The sequence below is a fragment of the Phasianus colchicus genome, chromosome 16 (genome assembly GCF_987193195.1).
Source record: "Phasianus colchicus chromosome 16, bPhaCol1.hap1.1, whole genome shotgun sequence".
NCBI classification, from domain to species: domain Eukaryota; kingdom Metazoa; phylum Chordata; class Aves; order Galliformes; family Phasianidae; genus Phasianus; species Phasianus colchicus.
The window spans coordinates 6,970,776-6,998,042 of record NC_143451.1 but is presented as its reverse complement, the minus strand read 5'-3'; the positions used below and the strand labels follow the sequence as shown (position 1 = coordinate 6,998,042).

Below are 27,267 nucleotides of genomic sequence, written 5' to 3'. Positions count from 1 at the left end.
CAGGTCTGTACAGAGAACTCTGAAACAGAAAGCAATTTAGAAGATAATTTCTTTTTAAGGCGTTTTGGGCATCTGCTGTTCCAATTGGGCTCTTTTGGAAAGAAGTGTCCAGTGGGATGAATGCAATTGGGGAGTCAAGGCAGAAGGAGTTTGATACGATTTGGAGTTCCAGGACTTGCTGAACTCACCCCTGGTGCTTTAGCTTTGGGAACATTCAATCCTTGCAGATTGTTCTCCTACAACCTGTAATGTAAGTAATTTCTTAGTGCTTTCTTAGTGCTCATAAAGGTATGACCCAGCTTTGCTAGAAGCCATTGGCTGACTTCTCTTGTCTTCCAGTAATATCAGCTGAGTTCCATATTGTCTGATCCCAAAATGTCTGACAATGGTGGGAATATTTGTCATCAATGAAAAGAGATTTGCATATTCATAACAAACTGGAAGCACAGGCTTCTGGGATGATTTTACAGAATAATTCAAATGTATAGAAGAAAAAATCTCATTGAATAGCTGAGGAGACCTAAGCTAAGTCTTCATGAAACTGCTACATCTCTATATTCTTCTGTGACCTCAGTGGTGGTTTTTAGTATCACCATTGAAGGCCGATATCCTTAATATTAGTACTAATCTTAAATGAAAGACCAAGGAATGTATATATAGGTCTTTAGCATCTAAAGTGTGGATCAAATGAAGACTGAACACAGAAAACTATTTCCAGAAGGATGTGTTTTCAGGTTTTCAAGGAACAGAAACTTGAGACTCGTGATTTCCTACATGCCTGTGTCCAGTGCCAGATTTTTGTCTTGCTTTTTGTACTTACTACATCAAAATGGCAGGTGCAAAATCTAAGCTCTGAATTTCTGTGCTGAACAAATGAGCATTTCACACCTTCCTATGTCAAAACTCCTCAACTGATCATCTGTGTGATGCTGGATCGATCAGCCTGTTTAAGTCCATGGTGGAGTCTATGAGGATGCAGTGAAGTGCTGCTGCTGCATTTGAACAAGCTCATGCAACTGTCTAAAGCAAACTGTCTCTGGATGAAGCCTGGCAGGTGCACAGATAACTTGAATGCAGGTAGGACAAATGCAGAGCCATGAAAAAAAATTGCAGACATGCTTTAGATTCATGTTAAAGTCCAGATGTTCTTTACTTCACTTGCTTAAAAATCTTTTATCTGGGGGATAGAGCTTGGATGCAGCTGTTACTTGAGAAAAGCCTTTTATTGTGCTAGCACATCAAGGCAGATTAGGAATAAGGAAAAGATAACTCTAAGAAAAAGAACTCTATATCCACAGACTGTACTATTTGGTGGCTTTGCTTGTGATTTGAACCATACCCTGAAATATTTGCTTCCTGCTTCAGATCAGGTCTCAGTCTATTATAAAGCAGAGAATTGCCACTTTTCAAGCTCGTACTGACAATTAGAAGAATGTTTCAGAGCTGCTCTGAGCAAGGGATCCTTCTCTGAGGGAGTGTCTTTCTGGGAAGTTGCAGCAGGAACTGAAAGCAATGCCCTTATGTGGCATCCAGGATAAAGGGAGGGCAGTTGCTCTGCCAAACACATACAAGAATTCATGCAAAAAGAAGAAAAAGAAAACCTCATTGCATGGATATTTAAAAAAACATGAAATATATATGTGCAATATGTCACCTTTCTAGGCATCATGCCAGTGTACTGAGTTCTTCTGGGCTTTTGTCTTCTGCAGAACATCATAAATTAGAATAGCAAAGACAAAACAAGAAAAAGGAAGAAAGGAGAGAAAATAATGGGAGAAGGTTATTATTCTTTCCACCTTATAAATAATATATAACCTCATAAATACCACTGTTCATAAAACTAAGGATCTGTCTGTTTTTATCTGAATTGAGTTTTCTGTTGTGTTGATTTTGATCTAATTGCAGTCATGTTAATCACACCTTGATGGTGCCAGGTCTTGGCATGACTTACATATGTGGGAATTCAGGTGAGGATGGTTCTTGTGTGGTTGACTTTCACAAACTGGACTTTTTCTGTGCTGCAAGAGAATATATGAGTTGGAGAGGGATCCAGAAACTCACTCAGAAACTTTTGGAATGAAGTAAATACCTGCAGCAAACATCCTGCTGGTAGTGGTTATGCAGCTCTTTCCAAAGATAAGACTGAATTTGTTATAAAATATGTCTAATGTCATTGGATTTTATAGAATGTTTGATAGTTTTCTGGCAGACCTTGGAATTAAAGAAGAGCCACAATTCTTTCTCTTGTGTATTCCATTTAACTGGGCTACAAGTTATTACAATTTGATGTTTCTCTCTCATTTCTTATATTCCCTGATAAAATTATGTTATCTAACCTAGTTAATATGTAATATGAAGCACTTTGAATAGCTAAAATTCAATATGGCCAAAGCAACAGTAGTAACACTGCCTGGTGTAAACAAAACACATGACAGAACCAGAGCAGCAATTCTATCTGGAGGGGGAACTGCTGGGCTCTCATCCCACCACAGGATCCCAGCTACTGCACATATCCCAGTCTGCCACCACCTGCAAGACCCTCCGGTGGCAGAGAGGACAGCAGAACTGAAAGAAATAGCTGAGAAAATGTAATTTCAATAGTAGGATCTGGCTACATATTTCTCATTGAAAAAAGATCAAAGTATTGTAAATTGAGAGCCAATGGATTTATAACCATGCCCTCAAAAGATAGACGTTATCAATTTTATGGTTGTCGACCGAACCTAAATTGTTTCTCATCCTGTCTCTAACACCACACTGTGTTTGCAGTGCTCTTTGCAGGAGACAAATTGCACACAGAAATGGATAGAAGGAAGATTTTTTGGCCCTTTCTAATTCTGGCATGCGCTAACTTTCAACTGGGTGACTTTGCTGTGTCCTTTAATGTAGCTATTTTTGTGTGTGTGTGTATAAATTAAAAATAGATCTATAGAAATAACTTTAAAACCCTGGAGTACTTAATAGGAAGTAATTCCATTTTATAAAACATTTATAACAACATATAAAATGTAATCAACAGACAATTGTGCCCCCGCTTTTGAATTCTTTAGGTGGTTTTAAAAATAATACTTTAAGGATGTTGGAAATGGCAGCATGAACTGTTTCTTTCCATTGAGTAGCTACTAAAATAAATGTTTCCAACTGCATTGAAAATATGAAAAACCTATTACTGTTTCTTGTAATTGAGCTGTGTGAAAGCACCTTTATTTGATGGGATAATTGCGTTGACATTCACAAACATAATTTATTTTACTGCGATTTAAAGATTAAGCATCACACTTCTTCCAAATGACTGCTGTCTCTCTACGCATATATCCAGAAGTGCTCATCACAAGTGTTAAATATTATGGTTTTACCTCGCTGTTATTTCACGTTGCTTTTGATTTTCATTAGGCGGTAAGCAGTATAGTAAAGGCTTAATATAAAGAAGCTATGAAGAAACATTAAAAACCAAGCATTAAAATCCATAAATTGTAAAGCTATGATAAATCATGGAATGCAGTATAAAATGATGGTAGACAAAATATCAGATCTGTTGCAAACAAAAAAAAAACTTGAATTAATTAAGTTTATGTAATCACAAGAGATAGTAGAAACCTGAACTGTATTTAATAATTTTTAGGGGAATTAAAATATGTTTCATCAATGAACATCTGCCTGGGAAAATTGCTGATGAGGGTTGTTCTTGGGATATCAATAGGTAAAAGAAACAATCAGTCCAGTATTAATTTTGTCATAATGAAGCCTAGAAGTAGTTATCAGAATGAAAATGATTCTTAAAAATACTTTGGCTCCAAAGCAATATTTCACCCGGAGACAAGAGAAATAAATAAATAAGTTTGGCTTCTTGCTAAAATCTCTTTATTATGTTGTCATGTCAGAAGAGTATCATCTCTGTCAAACAGAGCAGTTGGGTAGAACGAATGCCAGCATTACACTCCCAACTCTTCACAGAGAGCCACAGGGTAAAACTAGCAATAGAACAGATTCCCACAGCTGTGATGTCTGATTATGTGCTGCACTGCAGAAATTCTATTAACACTGTGCTTAAACAGGATAACAAAATATAGCTATAACGTAAAGTCAGCTGTAGATACCCAATACAAATACACTTAGATAGTAAAATATTTTACTTCCCTTTTTGTGCACAACTTTCTTTTGTAACATGCATATTTGTAAATAATGAATTTTAATGAACGAATGCTAATTACTGTAGATCAAAAGCCTCTGGAAGTTTAGAATCAGATTTTAAGCAGAGCTTGTTGACATTCATGTGAGACGTATTTTAGACAATATTCTTTTTGCAACTAAACTTTACAATATTATTGACATTATTGTGAATGCTGTCTATTGCCCTCTTAATTCTATGATTTCCAGGAATGATTTCCATACTGTATACAACTGAGAGGTGTTAGAAAAATATGCTTGGTAGCCCTATCATCTGTGGGATTCTGTGGAGTTGTCTTGTTTCCAGAATAAAAGAACAGTTGGACACAAAGATTTGGCAAACAACTTGCTCCTATGACACTGTTATGCACATACACGATTGAACTGGTCCTGCAAATACAATATATATATGGAATGGGAGTTGTTGCTCTTTTCCTCTTTCTGCTGTTTCCTTGTGGTTAACAAACACTTCCCCCTTGCATTCCAGCTGATTGGTGTTCTGCCACCAGTATCAGCATGATCAGGTTCGTGCCACAGCTCTCCTTGGCCCTAGTTATCAGGACAAAAATAACATCAGTACAATCTAGTGGTGCCAAGATTGTAGCAAGCTCTAATGACGTATGTTATGTTGTGAAATTGAAGCTGTGACTCTGAATATGGATGATAATAATAGTTCTTAGGATAGTGCTGGTGGTGGTTGCACATAACAAGTGTCGTTCTGCGTCCTTCAGAACTCTGCAGGTATATAACTAGGTTGTCACTGTTGGGATGTTGGTTTGCATTTAAAAATCTCCTTATCAAATGCAAAACCGGTCTGAGTGTTTGTAAATACAATCTAGGCCAGCTCCCACTGGGCATCATCACAAAACCAAATCATTCTGCAGAGCTGGTACTGATAATAGCCTTTGTTCAGAGGGGGGTTTGTATGCATGATGCTGAAGACTGAAAAACCTGTGTTACTTAGAAGTAATATATTTTTTTAAAAAACATTGCAAGTTTTCTGCTGCCCTAGAATGGTGTAAGTGGGCAGAGTGCATTTAATAGCCTGCATTAACTTAACAGTCAAGGAGAATGAATTTGTTGCATATTTTAAAGAATATTACACATCTGGGCTGCTCTTCCAATATAGTCCCAGGTTCATTCTGTGCAATTTTTCAATGCAGACACCCAGGGTTTATTTTATGACTTGAGATAAATCTTCCTGAGTGCTAGCTTCTATTTCACAGTGCTTTGAATTAATTTTCAATCATCATATATCTCAAATTTTGTGTAATGATCAGAAGGGCTTCTTACAGTTTCACCAGATTTTAACAGTGTCAGAAAACTAGGAAATTACTCAACTGACCTTCCATACAGACACGTGCCAGGCACGGTTACTGCATGCCTCTTCACTGCACAGAGCAGAGACTTTTGCTACCCCCTTCAAACCTCTGTTAACTCAACACCCACCTTGTAGTGTGCTCATAAGCCAACTGCCACCATGCAAGTCAACCATCAAGAGCAAAAGGGAGAAAAGGCATTTAAAGAATAACATGTCACAAGACTACTCCATTTTGGCTACCATCCTGTTCCTGGACTACTTTACTATCTGTGCCTAGCCCTCTAAAAACTGGGCCAACCTTTTAAGGTTCATCAGAATCATAAAAACACATCTGTTACCATTGTTTAGAAGTTGGAGGTTATATTTAAGTACAACACATACAAACAGAGAAGCGAGTTCATGCTAGAAATTATGTGAAAGCAATATTTATTGTTTTATGACAAGTATTTTTGTGCAGCAGGGCCTCATGAGAGCTACTACTAGTCATTTGCACAACTCCAGTGTTGAGCCAGAAATCTCCAGGTTTCCTGAGGGCATCAATCTCTGGATTAATAAGGCAACTTTCCACCATCTCTTCTGGGATATCTGGTTGTGTCAGGTAGGTTGGAGGACAGTTATTTGTAGCATCTCATCCTGAGATGCTCCAATCCAAATGCATGTGGTGTGGGTGGGGGTGAAGCAGTACACCTGGAACGCTCCCAGAAAACAACTGAAGTAGAAGGATGTTCTGACCTCAGAGAACAGCAAACGAAACAGTGAAGCAAAATATTCTAAAGATGGGAAAGCTGTGCTAAGGCTGCTTACAGACCCACCGTAACAAAAAGTCCAATCACTTCTGATACAAACTTTCAATGACCCAATATCTAATTAAGCTTTAATTTGTATTTTTTCTTCACTTTTCTTCATTCTTTAGTTGTTACATGCTTCAGAATCTATTATAAAGTCATTGAGAAGAAGAGGGAATGATTTCTTTTCTGGCCAAGTACTAAAAATACAGCACAATCACTTGTATTTTACAATTAAAAACATTTCAAGGAGTTCAAAAAAATAACTTCAAAAAATTGTATTATTTCTCTTCAAGTGGCAATTAGCTGGGCTCTCTATACACTGAGTTTTAGGACGAATATTAGAATCACAGAATCATTTTAGTTGGAAGGGACCTTTAAAGGTCCCTTGCGATGACCAGGGATGCCTACAGCTTGATCAGGTGTTCTGGCAAGACCTTGAATGTCTCCAAGGACAGGTCTGGGCAACCTGTTAACGGGGCTTCACTACTCTTATAGTAAAAACCTTTTTTTCTTGCGTCCAGTCTAAATCTTCCCTCTGAGTTTGAAACCATTTTCCCTTGTCCTGTCACAACAGACCCTGCTAAAGGGCCTATCCCCTTCTTTTCTGTAGCTCCCCTTTTGATACTGAAAGGCTGCTGTCAGATCTCCCCGGAGACTTCTCTTCTCCAGGCTGAACACCTCCAGCTCTCCCACACTGTCTTCATACAGGAGGTATACCATCCCTTGGATCATTTTTGTGGCCCTCTTCTGGATGTGCTCCAGCAGACACGTCTCTCCTGTACTGACTCCGCATCTGGCTGCAGTACTCCAGGTGAAGTCTCACCACTGCAGAGCAGGATTGCTGCCCTTGCCCTGCTGGCCATACTTCTTTTGATGCAGCCCAAGATATTGTTGGCTTTCTGGGCTGTTGAGGGTTCACTGCTTGCTCACATCCAGCTTACCATCCACCAGTGCATCCAAGTCCTTTTCAGCTCTACTCTTTCGTCCCCCAGCTTGTGCTGATAGCAGGGATTGCCACAACCCAGGTACAACACGTTGCATTTGGATTTGTTCTCCCAGGCCCACTGCTCAGCTTGTCTAAATCTCTCTAGACAATCCATGTTATTCATTTTTCTATTACATATCCTTGCCAAGTCAGAAAGTTCCTGTTTTTCATTAATAGTTCCTGCAAGAGTTACTTGGAGGCAATGAATGAAACCCTAGTCTGACTTGACATCTCATCCCTCAGGTGTGTTGACTGCAGCACACAACTTGGTGTCATCCACAAACTTCTGAGAATGCATGGAAGGCCACTAGGTTAGTCGAACAATATTTTCACTCAGTGAAGTCATGATGGTTGTATCATATCACCTTCCTCTCTTCCATGTTCCTCAGCATAGTTTCCAGGAAGATCTGTTCCGTGACCTTCCCTACCACAGAGGTGAGGCTGACAGGTTGGTAGTTCTATGGGTCATCCTTTCTGTCCTACTCAAAAATTGATCTGACAATGCTTTTTTTTTCCAGTCGCCAGGAACTTTTCAAACATGATTGAGAGCAGCTTGGCCAATTTCCTCAGTACTCTGAGATACATCTTATCAAGACTGATAGACTTATGGATCTTCAGGTTCCTCAGGTGGTCACAAACCTCATCTTTGTTTGCAGTGGGAGAGACACTGCTTCCCCAGTCCCCACCTTCTGACTCATCTGCTCAAAGGCTTTCTGAAGAGCAGTTACTACTGAAGACTGTGGCAAAAAAGTTGAATACCTCAGCCTTCTCACTGTCCATTTCTTCAAGCCTGCCTATATTGCTCAGTAGGGCAAAGAAGCTGGATACAGCAAGTCAACCAGGTAAGAATGAATTTTCTTGGGTTTCATTCATTGCCTCCAATGCCTTGCAGGAACTATTAACGAAAAACAGGAACTTTCTGACTTAGCAAGGATATGTAATAGAAAAATGAATAACATGGAGACCCTCTGGGATTCTATCCTCAGCTATGTTAAATTGGTGTTACTGTCCAAGTTTAATTTACATTAATTTACACCCCTTGGAGATCTGCTTTTTATACCTTTCTTACTCGTTGCAGCTAACTATTATCTTTTTAAGCTGTGAGGAGGCAAGAATATTTTTGATGTGCAAAATCTCCCTTCTGTCAGCATTGGTTAAAAAAAAAAAGTCCTCAGTCACAAATGAGAACATGCAAGGAAAAAGTCTCAGAGAGATTAAAAATGTCTCCTTACCAGTTGTTTTCACACTACGTACGTGATGTAGATGGAGCCATAAAATCCCCAAGCAGGAATACTGATCTGAGATCCATCAGACTCAGTGCTGCACGAGTCCTCAAAGAATGCATGGTGCAGAAAATGTTTTTTCTAGGTATACTGTTTTAATTTTAACCACGTTTTTGATTCAGAATGAGACTAAAGTGAAGTTCAGAGTATTGCATCAGGATTACCATACCCACAGTTCTATTTCTAAAGCTGCCAGGTTTTTAACAGGGGCATATGTGAAACATGTAAAGTTACTATCTACAAGTTCTTGGCTTGCTTCCAAGGCAGATTACTTACCACAGCATTTGTATCATTCTTCTTATATAATGTAACAACAAGCATTAATCATGCAAATATCAATATTTAATGATTATGTGGTTAATAACTGCAAAGCATTTTAGAGATAAAAAATGCTCTGTAAATCTAATGTAGAATATTTACACCTTACTCTGTCTTCAATAGATATGGTAGGATTGAGAGCCAGTTCATCTTATCTAGAAAGGCAGGTACCCAGTGCTTCGTATCTACGTATCCAATTCAGACTCACTGAACTCCATGACAGTCTTTTCATTCATGTCAGCCATCTCTGGAACAGGCTTTTGTACTATGGAAACATTTTTATGGTAACGACTATGCAGTTCAAACCTCAAAATATAGGTTAAACTAGATTAAAACTAGGATGGGTAATATTCAGCCAGCTAAGTAAAATGTCATGACAGATGCTGCTGATGCCAGTGTTACCTTATGTAAATCTATAAGTGAAAATTTACTCTCTAATTAGCGTTAGCAACTGAGGAAAGAGGATGGTAGTATAAAAGAAAGAAATAAATCAAACACAAGTTGTTCCTGCAACTTAGCTTTGCTAAAACAAATCAGTACGACCCTTTTAATGTGATGGGTGAGTCACAGTCACGTTCCTTAACTATCTCCTTTTTGTTGAAGAGTTTCTTCTGGGCAGAATGGCAAGAGCTGAATAACGACTTATAAATCTGTTGCTGAATGGATAAGAAGCTTGTATACATGTACTCTTGCTGAGTACAAGTTTGTCCCAAGTCTCTTTTGCTCCTGTACTTTGTTTCTGTGTGTTATGGGAACTGTTCAGGCTTAACTAAAACATGAAACACAGCAAAAATTGTTTCCTTAAGATGTCATCATTAATCTCAGTCATCTGCTGGTACGCAGTACCTTTCTCAGCAATTGGAAAATCTGGGGTGAAAACATCCAGTTCATATATTCTGGGAAGTTTATTTGGTAGGATTCTAGACTTGCCATCTACAAGAGCTGGAGATGAGGTAGTGGAGAGAACCTGTCAGGTAACTCGGTGGAGGCAGCTAATGGTCCTGCTGATGGCAACAGGGAAAAATAACACCCCAAATCATCACTCTCTCCATGCTGAATACCCATAGTGTTTTAAAGGCAGATTACTGATTAGTTTTCTCTTGAACCAAGGGCTGATGTTACTTGGCTGTAATTAGTTTCAGACTTCTCTCCATTCTCAGAACCCAGTGCTTTGGGTGTAGGAGGCAAAACAATTACCAAGAATACAGGAGGCTGCTATTTCAATCTATTTACATAATTTTGCTATGTTTCTCTTAAAATATTTCTGCATGATTGAGGAATCTTTCCTACCTTAGCATTCACTAGAGCTATCGTGGCAACATTTCTTGAAAGTTAGCTTGCTGTCTTAACAAGGACAGCACTGGTGGGCTTTCAAAGGGGCAGCTGGTCTTTGCCATGATGAGGCCTGAGCATACTTGACCTGCAGATGGGGAGCTACTAATACACTAGCCCGGATTCTGCTGCCAAGCAGATGTGACCCTAGTCAAATTATGCTTTCTAGCAAGGACAAGCTGCTAAAAACATCGCTGAACCTGCAGATGCCACCCCTGAGAGTATGTTGGTGGGGGCAGGAGCATGCAGGGGGTATTTATTCCCAGACACTGTCGCCAGCCCAGATGCTGACTGACTGTGCTTTACCTCAGCTGTGTGACGGTTGCCAAGTTGAACTGTTTTGCAATGGAATCTGTCCAGACCTTTTTCCCTTTCACTGAGCTCCAAAAGAGATAACCAAGAGGCTTCTACATTGAAAAAAGCCTGTCTTTATCAAAATATAGCCATCTAATTACAAATAATTATCTTCTTAAGGTAGGTGTGAGTATTTATTTTTGTGAATGGGCTGTTTACCTTGTAGGCAGAGTGAGACAAATCAGAGTTATTTTATTGCCACCAGCCACAGTGTGCAGACCCTCAGAAACATTGACAGTGAGAGCTGCTGGAAGCTGCAGGATGAAGCATTTTCATCTGCAGCACTGTCAGAGGAACCAAGGAAGAGCTTCAGGTTCTGTTGCTTTCAAAGTAACACATTCACAAGTCTAAATCCCTAATTCCCATTTTCCAGTTTTCAGATCTTGGTGAGCTGTGTGATTCAGACTGTGTGCAGGGGAGCGTGAAGCTAAAATCCCTGAGCCAGCACTTCTGTGAGCAGAGTGGGGAAAACATGCTGTCACTGATGTGCAGATGTGTGGCACATGGCAGCATACGCTGGTGCTGGGGACAGGCACCAGTTGGTGGAGCAGTGCTGTGCTGCAGAGAAAAAGCCTTTGCTCATCACTACCTCCTTGACAGGGCTGTGTCAGCACACTCTTAGGGATCCCACATCATTAAGACACATGCAAAATTTTTATCTGTCAAGTTTCCTGCTCCAGGTGAGACATGGGTGAAGGTTTTATGATAGAAAACAGCACCCAACCAGTCAATTCCTTCCAAGCAGTTTGATGCAGGATATGTTGGGCTGGGCACTTTCCCTGGAGGTAAATGGTTACAGGTGGAATGTCCCTGACAGCCATGCCAGCCTGTCTCCCTCTGAGCCAGTTTCTCTGCCACCTAACCTGTGCTTTCCTTGTGCCATAACATCATTTTCTCCCTCAGCAGGACAACTTTGAAACATGTTTGAAGAGTTAAGGCCTATTGGGAAGGAAGGTCTGCCACTGAGTTACAATGAAAAAGAAAATAAAGGAATGTAGCTTTCCTAGACGAGTACCAATTAGCAACAACAACAATAATAATAATAATGTTCACTTGGATTTCTACTCATGCTTATCAATAATTTCTCATATATTCCATACAGTGAGCTGCATTAGCGTGATAAAAACAGATTACACATCTCCCTTTTCTGATGCCTGTCACAATAAAACAGTAGTGCATCACGCAGTGGCTGTGTTTTGAGAATTCAGACTTGGTTCATTTGATTCACTATGAGATATTTATTATAAAATGTTTATGATTTTTAGGAGATAGTGCATCTGCACTGGTAGTTGCAAAAAAGTTCATTTTGTAATAGAAATTTTTTTTGTTATAAGCTGACCATAACAAAAACATCAAATTAGGAGAGCCTGAGTAAAAGAAAAGAGGAAAAAAATCAGCTTTTTATTTGTTGGAAGATGTTAAAGTGCAATTATGGGACAAAGGAGGACGCACCTAGGATTCATTTTAGGCTCCGGGTTAGAAGCGCTCTTTTCTAATCAGAAGCATACAGGTGAGAGACATGCTTTGTGTCTTTTATGCCTTCCACCACAACAGATTCAGGTGCATGCATAATGCATGAGGCAAGTACCAGCACTGATGCAGAATAATCCATAAAAGATGAAGCTGATGTGTTGAATAATTAAAGCAGAAACACACTCAGAAACACCTGCATGCTGCTAATAGGATGGGTTGGGCTTGGCCATAAGGGTGACAGAAACATAGATTTGAAACTGTCCCTCCTCCCATGGGGCTGCACTGTGGACATGTGCTCAGTGTGCCCCAGGGCTGCTCTCTCCTACTCAGCTGGGGACTCTTCTGCATTTGCAGACCCCTGATTGGGAAGGGAGTAAATGCAGAGACTTTCTTCTGCCACAGCTGCAGAGAGGACATGGTATTTGTTGTCTTCAGAGAGAAATCTGCAGCATGCTTCCTTGTTAGAATATTGAAAAGGCTGAACTTTCAGCCTTCCAGTAAGTAAATGGCAGTTTTGTTTGGAGACAGTGAAGAAAGATAAAATATTTAACTTTTATCAATAATGTACCCTCTACATAACAGTGCCTACTTCGACACATAATCTGTGACAAACCTTCACAAATCCCCTAGTGCACTTGAGTGAAGCTCAATTTTTTTTGTTGTAGGAGATGAATAACTTTGGAAGTTCCCTGCAGAGAAGAGAGAGAGAAGAGCGAGAGCTGAGCTAACAGTATCAGCAGATGAGAAGGTCATATAAATTATTGCTGCTTGCATGGCTTGTATGCTACCCCACTCACATGCTGTCAGTGTTCTTAATACTTTTATGATCTTGGTAGAGATTTGGGTCTGTTATGCAAGATGCTGATCAGAGGCCGGTAAAACACATCTTTGTCCTAAAGAGTTTGTTTTAAGTAGAGATGAAAAATGGTGGAATCTTTTCCGAACTTTAATGAATGCGTTTTTGAAGTTGTGTAAACCAGGAGTTGTTAGAGAAAATGTGGAGATTCGTAGCAGAGATTGATTGCACCTGAGCTGAGGAGGAAAATGTGCTATCATTTAAGGAGCTTCCAAAATGTTTTTTAATTTCTATCTCTGCTAGACTGAATTGAATGTACTGGCAAATAATCTCTAGGCTGTATTTTATTATTTGTGACCTATCAAACTACAATATATTGTTTTTTATACTGCTGCTCTTGTGAAGGGATTCTGGCTGTGCACACAGCAATCTTAGATCTTTGTTATTTAAAATACCTTCTTTGGTGTGATGTGTTGGATCCTAGGGAAATCCTGCCTGTACTTTGATTTCAGAGGGAGACACTACATGGTTCTGAAAAACATGTTACCTTAAAGCTTACAAAATCACAGTGCTTTTGCTGGATCACTCAGAGAGTGTGGGCTGAGCGTTCAAGGGATTTGGTGGGGATGGTACAGCTGAACAAGGGAAGCTGCAGTCATGGCTCTGCAAGCCCAAAGCGGTTGGAGGCAAAGCTCCAAGGGGCCAGCAAATCATCTCTTATATTGTGACAGTTGGGATGGTGTATCTGTTTACTCAATGGACAGCTTTCCAGTGGTTTCAAAATTATAAATCAGTTTCTGGTTTTGCTGTAGACTAATACTGTCCTATCTGCTTTTTTTGTTCTCAACTGAGAGAGCTGCAGTATCTCCCTATTTAAATTAGGCTGTAGGCATTAGACAAAAAAAGACGTAATTTTTTTTCAGTGAATTCTAAAACTAGGACAACAGTCCCTTTGGAAACTGCTATCTTTACCAAAATATTACTCAAATGAGCCTGACAAAGCACAAAATGATTATGTGTGATCTCCAGATTATTTTAGCAGCTTACTTTGCAGAACTGGAAGTTCTTAAATATTTTCTGCGGCTTGCTGTCTGGGGTCAGGCATCAACAAATTACCATTTGTGTTTCTCTCTTGTTAGACTAATCACTGAAATATGGTCTATTGCTAGGAAGTAGCCAATGACTGCTTCCTTCCTAGAAGCCATATTAGGTACTGGAACACAATTTTTAAGTGGTCTTCAAAACATCAGTCTTGAATAGGGCAGACACTCAGACCTATAGCAGTAACTATGCTGTTCAAATTAAAACCAAAATTCAACAGCAAATCAAACTTCAAACAACCCTGTATGTTATTGTGGAGAAGGATGAACTGTCTTGAAAATGCAGACTTGATTTTAAATTCAGTCATCATTCTTAATTATATATATATTTTTTTTTCATAACCTTTACATTCAGAAACTAAGAGGTTGCAATGGCACTGGGAGAGGAGACGGTGCCATTTACCAGCATCTGTCAGAGGTTCAGATGTTGTGATGCTTTCCTATCCTACTGACAGAATAAGGTGTGGCTTTGGTTTTCAAGCCCTTCACTGTTTTTCAAATTCTTTTGTTAGGAAGCAAATTTCCTGGGTTTTCTGGCCACCAGAGTAAGGATCAGATTTTAGAGTATAGGTTAGGCATACTCTGCCGTAAGATCTGTAGTTTTTGGACTATTTGAAAAGTGTTCCTTTGTTACAAATCACTTCAGAACTTTGTAGCTTCCTGTGAGCTGAACTGGCAGATAAGACATTCTTCATTTCTTAAAAGTAATTTCCAAGTACTTCCTGTAATAGACAACAAATGTATGCAAACAATTTTATGGGATATAATCAACATCATCCAGTCTCAACAAATGTTTACGCTCAAGCAACATGTCCTGGCAAGAATAAGGTTCTTAAAAATTACTTTTCTAGAACTAATTAAATCTTTAATATTTTTTTAAATGACGTTTTAGTTATTTCAAGTACTTTTTTAACTCCAGACCTGCTTAAAAAAGGACCGATGCGTACTGATGAATTCTGCTGTAAGCACTTTAGTAGTGATAAGTAATTGCTGTACATACAGAGCTGCTGCTGAAGGGACAGATAAAATGAATGTGTTTATGAATTATTATGTCTCCCTTCAATAACAAACTGAAAAATGATGTGTTGCAGTCCTGTGACTTCTGAGAAAATGCATGCACAGGAAAACCATGCCTATTTTAGCCAAAATGACACTTCTAGCAACTCTTCCAACCATACCCCTAGAATGATCATTTGTATCATGGATACTCTAATGATCTTGTTCATGTTATGTTGGAGTTACTTCAAAGCCACTGGATATATCTCTTATTTATTTCCATTTGACACCTAGTGGGTGGGTCACTTTGTGGCTCATTTGTACCAAGGACCCACAAACCTGCTGCAGAAGAAATTTTGTAAAATGTCTGTAGGCTCTTGTATAATGTTCAGGCATTAATACCATGCACATACTTCCAGAAGAAACGTTGGCAGTTCATTAGAAGGAACTTGCAGAGCACTGAATTTTAATTGCTCTGGGGATACTGAGGGTAGCATTCATTGACTAACTTTATGTAATTTTATTAAGAGTTGTTAATCTAATATCTAATCAAGTGGTATTATTTTTCTTTTTGTGCAACATCTCTGTGATTTCATTAGTGATATTTTAAATGCCCTAATTATTTTTGTTCACCAAAAGGTCAAACTCTTAAATTCAGAGTAAGCCATAAAGCAAGTGAAGGTGCGATACAGGACTGCTGAAAGGACTGACAACTGATAGCAAAGTTGTGGTCACAACTGTATGAGAAGTAGGATCAGATAGCTTTGTGAAGCATGGAGCTTTTTGTCTGTTGCAAGCCCTTCCTCATAAAAATTGCCTTGCAGAAGAAGATAAAATAATGAGATGCAGAGCAGTGTGAAGAAGAGGAGCTTAAGGTAGAAGAGACACGAAGTCATTTCAGGGTGGGTGGACTGTCTCCTGAGAGTGAGATTGCAAGGAAGAGAGATGTACAAGTGCTTTAAAAGAACAACATCCCAGCAAAATTACTTTATATCCTGCAGAACCTCCACATTACAGTTTGCGATCTTGAGGAAAAACGAATATTAGTGTCAGTGGGTCGGGATTTATCACCTTGCCACTGATGCATGTCTGTAGGACTGCAGCTTAGGAAGGAGGAGAGCAGACCAGATAGAGCTATAAACATTTCCTTTTTCCTTCTGTGCCCAAATCAAAGAAGGTCAGTTAGCTTTGAATTTCAAATTCACAAGGAGATTCTGCAGACTAAGGAAACGTGGCTTTTTACCCAGGAAGAGAAGGAGCTGATCAGGTAGCTTAATAGAATATGCATTCTAGCCTTGGGATTTTTCTACTGAAAAGTATATTGCTGGACATTTTGGAATGCAAATTCCTGCTGTGGTGCATATGTCATGGTTGGATACCATGTTGCATTACATCTGCCATCATTTTTTAATGAAAAGCTGAAAATAAGAGAAATTTCAGGCCATGTTCCAGGGAGGATATATTCCTGAGACAGCTACGGTGAAGGGCACTGAAATGTCAAGGAGAGTGAATTTAAAGAAAGGGTACAAAGCAACAGAACCATTCTGGCAGGCAGAAAGGACGTATTTTGCATTTTGGCAAAATGATGGACAGACATTAAGAGCTAGCATAAGATGAGTAAGAAATAATGAAAACACTGACACAACCAATTTGTTTATTAATTGTTGTAACACAGCTAGCTGTGTGTTTAGATTTTTTGCTGTATGTACATGGCAGTAACCTTTGGTATGAAGGATCTAGTCTGTAAGCAAACAAGTTTACGTTATTCGGTATAGCACTTCAAGTAGCAAACAGTGATCAAAACATGCAAACTCAGAGCACTGGAAATGTTTCATTTGGTTAGATTTGTACGTGTGCAAAAAATTCCTTGCAAATTCCCTGATCAGACATGTTGGTGAATATGATATTGAGTTATGACACATGAAATAAGAAGTCAATTATTTAAAAATTATTTGGATTTACTTAAATCTGACATTTAATGCAGCTTGCTTGTAAACCTGCTCAAAATAGTACGTTCTTGAATGAATAACAAGAGTACCAACCTATGCCAGACTGGTCGATTAAGAATCCATAAGGAAGAAATCCCAGCTGTGAGTGCTGCCAGTATTGCAAAAAGCTCATCTCATAAGAAGGTTTACTGAAATTTATCTGGGTGTTGGTTACCATTCTCTGCGTGCCTCCAACATGTGACACTCAAATCCAAAACCATTCTACTTTGTCTTCACTAAGGTATCTCCCTGGTGACCAGACGTGCTAAGATTGAAAAATTAGTCCTGGACAAAAATAAAACAATGAATAAACCCAGCAACTGCAGTGAGTCCAGTCTTGCAGTTCCTGCCATGAGGAGCTCATTCAGTAGTCCTTCCAAAGGAATTTTTTGTTTGTATTTGTATGCAACAAGGTTAGCTATTAGTTTTTATCTGATCTTTTAAGTCATCATGCTGGTTGTTTTTTTATCAGGCTTCAGAGCAATGTTACAATGCAGAAAAAATTGGTCCCTTAATTAATAAAAGTTGACTAAAGCTCGCAATGCAAACATACTGGTAGGATCATAGCAGAATATGTGTTAGTTATTTAGAATCATAGAATTGTTTGAGTTGGAAGAGACCCATAAAGGTCATCAGTCTAACTCCCCTGTGATGAACAGGAACACCTACAACTCAATCAGATTGCTCAGATCCTGGGTAGATTTAGTAAGTTTTTACTTACTGAATTTACTTCACAGCAGCACCCTGGACAAATAGGCAAGGTGTAAAAAGTACAAGGGTACTTTCCATGTTCTGAAAATTTGCTGGAAATAAAGGTTAATAATTTGCAGTATGCAGCCTGAGAAGGATACAGCTGTGTGCATTCGTATTTAATATTCTAAAACACCACTTCCATAAAATGCTTCAAATTACTGTCTATTTTTATGGCCCACAAGCCTCAACAAACACTGAGGAGACTGAATGTGTTTTTCAAAACAAAAGCTCCACAGTCACAGTCACGGATTTCATTTGTGTAGATGGAGATGAGTTTGGCAGTACTGATTTCATTTTCTGCATTGAAAGCATTTAGGAAGTTTTATCGTAGACTGTACAAATCCACTTGCCTCCTGACTGTTAAACTTGGATATAGAATTATGGGGTGCAAGGTCTGTCTCAACTGCTCTGCAAGCTGTAAGGATATAGGTTGCACAAAGATGATTCTCCTACTTTAGCTGATATTGTATTTTTCCTGAAGAAACAAAAAAAGACTGGTCTCTAAAGCAGCCGTGGCATGAAATCAATTTTGTAAATGTCTAGATATTGGACTGGAATTTTCAAAGGACTCTAAGCATACTGGCAGCTGAAATGCCATGGAAAACCTACTTTATATATTCTGATTGGAAACACTATAGAAACAAGTTTTGCATAAATGGTGAGCTGCAATGGGGAATGCTGGAGACAAGCATTTGAACTGTAGTCAGCTTTGGTACAGGGTTGCAGAGGAAGAACCTCACAGTTCTCCAGAGTGACCAGAGATTCTTTATAAGCCTCTCTGGATGTAACTGTGTGTATGCAGTGATACCTCCATTACCAGAAAGCCTGGGTGTAGTTGCAGTCTACTCTTCATGCAGTCAGATGGAATCGCATGTAGTGAGAAAGATGTAATTCATCCCTTTGAATCATCCTAGGCAAATAGGCAGGATGGATGCAAAAATATTTCACTAAGAAGAACAGCTTTCATCCTTTAGCTGATGCTCCCCAATGTTCCTTCAATGAAAGAGGACATGCCTGCACTCAGTCTGTCTTTCAGTATTTCCTTGGGCAGGATCTTCTCAGCAATACCAGCTGCCTTCCTCTGTAGTACTGAAAATGTGATCCAAGCAAAACGGCAGGGTTCTCTTTTTCTCAAAAATGACGTATACATAAAAGTGTATATAACAGCATATGTTTACACAATGCCTTTTCCCTGAAATCACTCATAAGGTGATGTGCCTGTTTTCTCACAGGGTTTCTCTGGTGGTCAGTTCTGAAGACCAGGCTCCCACCTTTGGCTGCATCTCCTGTATTTCACTGCACTCACTGGTATGTGACATGGGAGAGAGTGGGGACATGCTTGAATAGGGTGATTGCTTTAATTCGAGTAATAAATGCTGGTATTTCTACTCCACCTTGTGAGTAACTGAGGATTTCAGAAATGAACAGGGAGACTTTCAAAGTGCACCTCTATATGTTAATTGGCAATATAGCTAAATCCTTCAAGATGCACTAAAATGAAGCAGATCAGTACCTTAATTTTATTTAAATCATATCCAACTCTCTGGCAATATTCTGTAGTTTTTAATTGTATTTCATTGATTAGTCTGGGAAAGAATGATTTCAAGTGGATAAAATTAAAGTTTTAGGTTTGAATTGCAGTGAATTTTAAACATCAGTCTGATAAGTCCTATGCTTGTCCCTTACATGGATAACACTAATGAAAGAAATTTTATTTCCTCCAATGTTATGTTCTTATATGTTTTCTTATGTCTCAGGAAAATAGGCAGAATTCTGATTTCACTGAAATACAACCACTGAGGTTGATTTTATGTCTCTGGGAGCTATATTTGACCAGGTTTCTCTTTATTAACAAATCAGATGCCTGGATGTTTCCAGGATAAACATTTTATGGAATTTGTTTAGTGGTTCCATGAAGAAATTCAAGTTATACACTTTCTTAGTTTCTATAGCATCTGAGAGGTGTTTGGAAGATGGGATTTTATTCCATTCTGAAATGCTGTGCTGCACAAAACATACGCAACAACATTACATATTCTGCCTCCTCTTCACAGAGCAATAAATTACATTTTGCTGTAATATTATTTGAATTATGATAGGATTAGTGTTCATCATATCTTTGTTGTAATGAGCAAGTGGATGAGCAGAAAATGCCTGTGATGTCACTGCAAAGATGGTGATATGTAATGCATGTGAATGTGTGCACGTGTGTATTTAGAGACAAGAACTTTTCATGCAGTTTTACATCTAAGTCCATAATGAATTTATATAATGCCTTTTAAAAAAAGTGTATAAGAACACAAATGCCCCTGAAGTGGCTAATATGAAGAAGGAGTTTGTTCTTGACATTTGTATTTGCCTCCCTCCATAAAGTAAGTTTCTATGTGTGCTGAGAAATGATGAGGTTATGTGGCTGTTTGTGTGTCGTGAATGTTCTATAAAAGATGTCAAATGTAACAAGCAAAGGCAGAATACAATGGTGGCTGTAGTGTAAAAATATTAGCAAGTTATATAACTGTCAAATTTATTAAATCCAGTACTCCATAAGTTAAGGCACAGTTGTATTTGAAGAGAAGCTGAGAGTTTTAACACGTGTTTTAATATCTATTTGTGATATTAAGGTCAGGGAGAAGGTTTTATTATGACATGAGTCTCACATCTCACTATGACTAAATTTTCTAAATCAAAGAGATTTAAGATTCCTGCGAATCTACCTGAGACACCAGCGTAAGACAAATATTAAATGGTAAACATTGCTCCCGCCTTGGCAGAGCTTCACAGAGCTGAAAATCATCCATGTTCTTTACCTTGTTGTATCCATTTTCATTTCTGAATCATAGAGGATCATAGAGTTGGAAGGAACCTTGCAGCCCATGCAGTTCCAACCCCCTGCCCTGGGCTGGCTGCCCCCCACAGCCTGGCCTTGGGCACCTGCAGGGATGGGGCACCCACAGCTCTGGGCAGCAGTGCCAGGGCCTCACCACCCTAAACCTTATCTGTTTTCTGTTGATGAGTTGACCATTGTTTCTACTTTGTTACTTCTTGTCACTGATTCACTGTTTGAATTGCAGATCTTATTGTTCGGTTTTATTTGTAGTAAGAATTATAAGAGGTTTTACCTCTTGATACTTAAATCAATATTTAAGCAGATTTTCTTGCAGAGAGCTAACTCATTTTTCAGACTTCAGTTAGACTCTCTAATGGCAGGGTATGAAAAGTATGCTCAAGCCACATGATTGTTTTCAGACTTGTGCTAAAGCTCTTCATGTGTTCCACCAAAGAGTGGGCACCATAGAGTCCTCAAAGAATAAAGAGGAAAAATGAAAAAAATCCAGGAGTGCTATCTAGCATAAGGAATAAAGCAGCAGAAAGGTCCTTTTCCTGTGCCTACTGTTGGCTTGGTGTGCAGCCCCAGAAGAGCAGGATTCTCTGTGCTTTGTGTGTTCCCATGCTCTCTAAACTGGCAGGATAATGAGAGCAGGGACTGTCTGTGCTTCTGTACCAAAGACCCTATGAAACGTGCATTTGAATTTTGCACTGAAATAGCACGCATGAGAATAATGCATTCTCCTCTATTTGTTTTCAAACTGAACTGTTAGCTAGTAAAGCTACAGCAGTCATTAAACTTGAGAATAAATATAGAAATAAACATTACCATTTTTGGGAAATTAACCAGGAAAAATATATTCTTCCATTTGGAGTTTATAGTTTACAATGCATATTACCACATAAGAGTGAAGTTATGGCTGACAAAAATGTAGACTTTTAAATATAGTTAAATATTTCAATAAAACTCAAATTAGGAATGTATGGAGCTAAATGGAACTTCCTTATCTTCTCTTTCATGGTCTGGTGAACTTCACAGCCTGACATTTCTTTCAAAATAGTGGAGCTATGGCAGGCAAAAACATAGCACTGCTGTGAATAAAAACTACCACTGCTCCCCAATGAGTTTTGGTTGTTGGGAGGCTCTGAGAGATAAGGCTTAGTTAAAGACAGAGGGAGGAAATGACTACAGATGTGAAAAAATAAGAAATGAGTAACCTGGGATTGTTACCAGAAATTATTTCAGTCATTGTAAGTAGCAGAAACAGTCCAGCTTAAACACCATTGAAAGAATTCTCTGCTTAATGGTTCATTATTTTATCACTGCCTGCTTTGCTGCAAGGTTTATGGGCGTTACAAATCCACCCAGTGAGGTGCATTATTGAAACAGCTCAGCCATATTCCTGTAGCAGCAGCCGTCCTCTTGTCCATAGAATTCAGATTTAAGCCCTATCTGCTTGGAACTGTTTCTGTTTTTAACTAGTCTGCAAAATACCATATACCCACAGCAAATTTGCACACATCAAGCCAAACGCCAATCTCCCATAGCCACTGGAAAATATAAAATCTCTCTACTATTGATCAAATTTGGATCCAGATTTAGGGATATTATTATTTAAAAGACTTAAGAGCAGAAGATGATCGTGGTTCTGGTTTTGATCAGCCAACGTTCCCTTGACCTGTGCCTTTTTTTGAGTCTGCAGTGTAAACTCTGACTGGAATCCCAGGGGCTCCTCAGTGTCCATGGTTCATCCTGAGGCCTTCAGTTTGGAGTACAGCCCTGGGTCTCCTTGGGCTCTGTGCTCAGCTGATGAGGAAATTTGAGGCTGAGGCTACATTCAGGTCTGTCCTTTGTGCAGGGCAGGAACTGACTGGACATGTTGAGGTGGACAAGCAGATGAGATCAGTATAATGCCCAGTAGAAACTGCAGATTGATCTCTGAAAACATTAGGAAATGAGTGGTAAATGGCAGCTGCCAGTTCAGAAGGCAGATATTTGCTTTTCTGCCAGATCCTTCTCGGATCGTGTATAAACTTTCGAGAAAGAGTAAGGATGCTTTTGACTCTGGCCTTTATATCTGAGGAACAGAGCAGAAGTACAAAGAAAATATTTTAAAAGCATTTAAAATTTGCCAGAGTTCTGCCCTTAGTTGTGCTCCACTGCAACCAAAGCTCTGGGCTCCTGATTTTGTATATCTGAAGAGCCTGAGGGGAGGAATCTAAGAAGGTTTTGTATGGACTATTTGATGCCTCCAAGGTAAAAACTCAGAAAAAGTTCCCCAAAGAAAAATCTTATTTCCACGCTGTTATTTGCTTTAAGTAGGCTAAAGATAAAAGAGATCTCCTACTTCTAAAGGAGAGAGAAAAAAGCAAGAGACAGATCATGGCAATACCACAGCTGAGATACCAAAATGAATGGGTAGCATCTCGCTGAGCTGCTGATGCAGTGTCCACGTTATAATTTTTTTTTTTAAATTCATTTTTTGAACTACATTATTTTCTTAACAGATATTAGAGCAGGGCAGCTCACTATTACAATGAATGTACTGCGTCAGCAGTGCTAAGCTGCCACATCTGAGAAGGACTCTTCCTACGCCCTTGTATGTAGCAGCGTGTCGGTGACTAGGTGGAATTTCCTGAGATATTTTTTGATCTCTTGTTTTTCTATTTTTATCACTGGGAACGAGAGTGATTCACAGATTTGGCAGGCAGAAGTCAATCAAAGCCACTGCTATTTTGGGTCCTTTGGAAATTAACTGAAAAGCAAGAACATAAATTAAATACACATCTTCTCATTTGGAAAGTGTGTAAGGTTCAAAGACATACAAATTTATATCATTTCTCCATGTGGATTTTGAAAGATGTGCATACTTTGCTAGCAACAGGAAAATTTAGTGAAGGAACTGTATGTTTAAATGATGAATCTGTCTGGGAACTCCATGGGAAGTTGTTTGCATTTAACAGCTTCTGTTCAAGGGAATTCTGAAAAATCCCTCTTAAGCTTTTAGATTTGAGATATGCATTAATTTTTTTATCTGATGGATTTTGATGCTTCTTTCTGCAGGCTGAACAGACACAAGCATATCATTCTTTTAATGATTTCTTTTAATTTTAAAATTAAATGTTTTAATTAAATTTATTCCAAAAATATTGTTCCTTTTTTTTTTTTTTTTTTTTTATTTATTTACTTGTGTGTGTGCAGAAATAGACAAAATGCAAACTGTTGTCTGATGTGATAAGGGTCATTCTGAAGTGTCTCATCTGAGGGTCAAGTTTAAAACTCAGTGGTGATTATTGTCTGAAAATAGGACAATTTTTTTGGATTCCTTTGTTAGATGCAGTAGCACCTATAGAGAAAAACGGTGTATGTGGAAATGTGAAATCCAGTCTAGAGCTGCATTTTCTTTCTCTAAAAATTACTGTCAGTGAAATGTTAAATCTCAGTATTCAGATGAAGAATGCACACAGGTTAAACTCATGTAAGTCAGTAGCTGAGGCTGATTTTACCTCCTTACGGAGGAGATTAAATAGCAACTAAATATTCATACAGTGCCTGCTGTCTTTCCAACAAAGTTTTTTGTAATTTTTTAAGTATTTTCAGTATTTGTTTCAGTTCTAGAGAACAGCAGTGGAATATTCACAATATTGTCTTCAAGTTAAATGCTGGTTTTTTTTTTTTGTTAAAATAGTCTTAGGAACAGTCTTGTCAGGCCATGCAGATACCATGTGGTGCTTCAGTTGCATTGAGTCTGTCTTCTCCTGTGGGATAGCGATGTTTCTGAGACCTATTAATCACTTGTGTTTGTTAGATGTCCCTGCTCCGTGCACATCAGAAGACACGCACGCTGAAACTGCCATGCCTCTTCTAACATCAGGAAAGAGACCAGGGTACATCATGCGTTAGCTCAGCTCTCGTGGGAACAGCAGGATCAGTTGTTCAGATGTCTTGAAGCCATCTGCCATGGGTACCTGAGGTTGCTGTCTACGCTGGGAGTCTCCCACGGGGAAACAGAAAATAAAAATTGTTTTTCACCAACAGCTGCTTTCCACTTCCATGTTAATAATGCATGATGGGCCTCTGGAAAGGTAACGTGGGAATAAGGTTGGGCTGTTTTATTATTATGTCTGATATTCAGCTATGGAGCTGTTGCCTTAGGACCCCTCCATCTACAGAACTGTGTGTTTTGAATTTCATCGAGAACCATTTTACCCTGTAGGAATGCCAGAATGCAGGAATTTACACATTGTGAATGTGCAGCTAAGGCTGGGATCTAACTCACATGATTATCTTGGTGTATTTTGGAAATACTACAGTGGTGAGCCAGGCCCTTTGGTTCTTATTTGTAATGTTTGCAGCTTATGCTGGCATTTCTCTACAAAAATAAAATCTTGCTGAGACAGTGAAAAACCCTTGGCCTGCTGGTGACTGTAAATAGGGGCCACTTAATGCAGAGCACTGTGATCAAATGCTTGCAAGCATTTATATTCAACACATGCATTTAATTAATGGCAGAATAAAAGCAACTAAGAATTCAAAGTATCTATTTTAAATATATTGTGATAAAAAGGAGAGTATGGGTTTTACATAGCAGCTATTTGCAGACTGCTCAACAAGCTCTCCTTTTAAATCTCCTGAGGGTTATTGCTCGTTATGTTTTTTTTCCTCTATTCAACTGCCATCTCCTCAGTTTTGGCTATAAACAAGTACCATATGCTCAGAGGGCTGATGGACTTTGCAGTGCTTGCCTCTCGTGTTATTAGTTGAGATAATTGTAAAATGGCAATGTTTGAAGTGCTGCATTGCCTCAACTTGTGGGGATTTTTGGTTTAGATTTTGGTAGTCCTGACACATTTAGTAATTTGTAAAAACAAACAAGCAAATAGACCAAAAAAAAAACCCTCAAAAAACTATTAAGAACAATCGTATACAGTGACATTGCTTTCAATATTGAAAAGATTGAGTAAGAGCAAAAAAAAAAAAAAAGAAATAAGTTATCCATGTTATTACTGATTCACTGACTCACTTCATGCTACTTAATTACATAGTACAATTAACAACGCTGTAAAAGCCATTTTTCTATATTTCAGTACAATGATGAATGCCTAACTGAAGTCTAAAATTCCCACTGGTTCTCTCTAGATGAGGGGTGAGCACCAGCCCCCTGCCCCCTGCCTGTCCATCTCCTCCCCGTGGGATGGGTGCACACAGACACAGCATCTCTCCAGGTAAGTGGGCAGAGCCTCAGTGCAGGCAGTGGGCAGCAGCTTCTGAGTGTGCAGCAGGGGGTCTGCAGCTTCCTTATGAGAATGTGGGAAGAGGGAGGGGTTCATCTCCTCTCTGGGGACTGACAGGGTATGAGGAAATGGCTTAAAACTGGGTCAGGCTGGGTAAAAGGTTCTCAGAGAGTGGTGGTCATGGCCCCAAGCTGCCAGAGCTCACAGAGCATTTGGACAATGCCCTTAAATGTATGATTTAACTCCTAGCTTGCCCTCCTAGAACCAGGAGTTGGACTCAGTGACCCAATTCAGGATCTTTCATGGATCTGTGAGAGGGGATCAGCATTGTTCCATGCCCTGGTGGTGCTGGCACCAGCACAGCCCTGTCCCCATCCCTCACACTGACTGCTGCATTCTGCCAGGACAGCCATTTGCATGGCCACATGGTGAATGGAGCTGCAGAGCAGATCCAAGATAAAAATAGGCCTGGTCTATAGCATCAAATCATACTTGTGTGGGTTGGGACAGAAAGCAGGGGCTAGAGGCGGGGGAGACAACTGCGGCAGCGCTGCCATTGATGGGTATGTCTGTAGCTGGAGTCCTGGTTATGAGCTGCACAGGACCAACACTGCCTCCTGACATGCTTTGCATGGTAGTTGATTCCAATTTTTTACTGCTCCGGCCATGAAAAATTCCAGTAAATTAATTCTGATAATGCTTGACATTTTTTTCCAGATGCTTCCTTTCTCATTCATATTTAATGAAGTCTGTAAATTTACATTTGGATGTCTGTGTATCTTTTACAGTTTTTTACCTATCGTTTAAGCAGACAATTGAGCTATTGATGTTTAAGCAGAAGGCCAAAAAGACATTAATGACACTTAGTCAACTCTATTCTGTATTTAACTGATAGACCAATTTTGGATGGATGTCCTCGTTTCTGTTTTTAAAACTTCTACTGTCTCACTTGAGGCTGATGTTCATGGCCGAATAATTTAAGTTTTGAGTGGGCCAATATCTCAAGAAACATTTTGATGTCTTGATGGCACTCTTTTTCCTTTTGGTTTAGCAAAATAGGAATTTAGCAGAGATATAGGTTAGCAGGAACTTTTCTGCTGAGTTTTGTTTATGCCTTCTTGCTTAATGCAATGCCTTGGAGAAGCTGCAGTCTCAGGCTGGAAGCAGCTGTGGTAGTGAGGGGAAAAGAAAGAATTCAAAGTTATGCAACCAATTGTCAATCATGCAAATGGGTGCACACAGAACCATGAGACAAGCATCCTACTTAAACCCTACGTCTCTTGTAGATTTGTCCTTGAGGTACTTGAAGAAAGGAATGATAATTTGACAGTAATTGTCTTGGTGTAGTTACATCCAACACATTTCTACGCTGATTTTTTAATGCTTATATTTAAGAGCTATGCTTTTGCATCATACTGACCTCAGCAAAACCAACAAAACATTTTGGAGGCTAAATACAAATCTACCTGGATATAAATTACCTGGAAAGAAAATGAAGCAAATGAAAGCTGAGGGCTTTAGGATGACTGTTTACAAGTTTAAAAAATATCTT

The 27,267-nt window shown here is 39.1% G+C and overlaps 1 long non-coding RNA gene across 2 annotated transcripts; it reads left to right on the top strand.

The window, feature by feature from the left end:
• On the top strand, positions 1-24,862 carry LOC149915746 (uncharacterized). 2 transcript variants are annotated; one of them, XR_016471638.1, is made up of 5 exons: positions 1-250; positions 5,949-6,086; positions 12,687-12,769; positions 18,887-18,962; positions 24,290-24,862. It is a non-coding gene; the product is annotated as an uncharacterized LOC149915746 (long non-coding RNA). The 2 variants fall into 2 exon arrangements; XR_016471639.1 differs by having other exon boundaries at positions 5,946-6,086.
• Positions 24,863-27,267: the final 2,405 nt, after the last annotated feature.